This window comes from Penaeus monodon, chromosome 25 (assembly GCF_015228065.2).
Source record: "Penaeus monodon isolate SGIC_2016 chromosome 25, NSTDA_Pmon_1, whole genome shotgun sequence".
Classification (NCBI taxonomy): Eukaryota; Metazoa; Arthropoda; class Malacostraca; order Decapoda; family Penaeidae; genus Penaeus; species Penaeus monodon.
This window is the reverse complement of record NC_051410.1, coordinates 1967360-1968292: the sequence shown is the minus strand read 5'-3', so window position 1 is coordinate 1968292 and position 933 is coordinate 1967360. Positions and strand designations below refer to the sequence as shown.

Sequence of the window (933 nt, the reverse complement as noted above, 5' to 3'; positions counted from 1 at the left end):
AGTCGGTCTTCTTAATCGTACACAGACGCACACGCCCAAATACGCACACACCTAAAATCGCTCACTAGGGAATCTCAAGGACAGAGCAGGCTGTAAATTGATAACATCCGTGGTCCTTATTGACCCTTTGACTATATAATCATCCAGGTTGTATAATAGGTTTATGTGTCCGTTGAAATTTAGTCCGTCCGTGGTTGTACAGAAATATCTGCTTTGTTTTTTGTTTTTCAAGTTTTGAATGTTATTGAATGGAATACGTGCGGTATCTGGTGTTTCATAAATAAAGCTAATCAATTCTATCTGAGGCGCTTTTGATTCGTCATTATTCTTCTTCTTTACTGTTTATTATAAGTATCAACAACAGGAATGATAGGAAATACAAGTGACAACAACAATACCTCAGACGCTGATCATTAGAAGAACAAAAAATGCAAAATAAACTGATAAATAAATACCAACACGACACGCTACAATTTACCTCGAAAACTAATTTCCGAAAATGGACGTTTCCAATCGCTAAAACATAAAAAAGTTTTTTTACAGAACAACACAAAAAATATAATAACTAAGTATATCTGAATGACCGGGTCTGGACGCCCCCCCCCCCAAAAAAAAAATGGATTACGATAATCACTTTATAAGAAATGTATCAATCAAAACCAATTTCCGGCCCTGACGCCATCGCCCGTCTGTGAAAAACAATGTAATTTCTGTACTCCTTTTGCATTACCACTGACTTTCTCTCTGGCCATTCCTCACTTATTCCTCTAGCCGTCTGCACCGAGAAATGGAGTGCCAAGTTTCGAATTTTAAGAAAGGGAAAAAGGAAAAGGAAGAAAGACTTAAATGAGAGGTAAGTTAAGGGTCGTGCATGAGACAACATCGTTAAATTTTAATCGTTCAAGACATAAATTGCTATGAAGGTCGTTCTTG

At 37.1% G+C, this 933-nt stretch overlaps 1 protein-coding gene across 1 annotated transcript in view; it reads right to left on the bottom strand.

Moving 5' to 3' along the window:
* Positions 1-933, bottom strand: part of LOC119589479 — a 24491-nt gene that overhangs the window by 14082 nt on the left and 9476 nt on the right.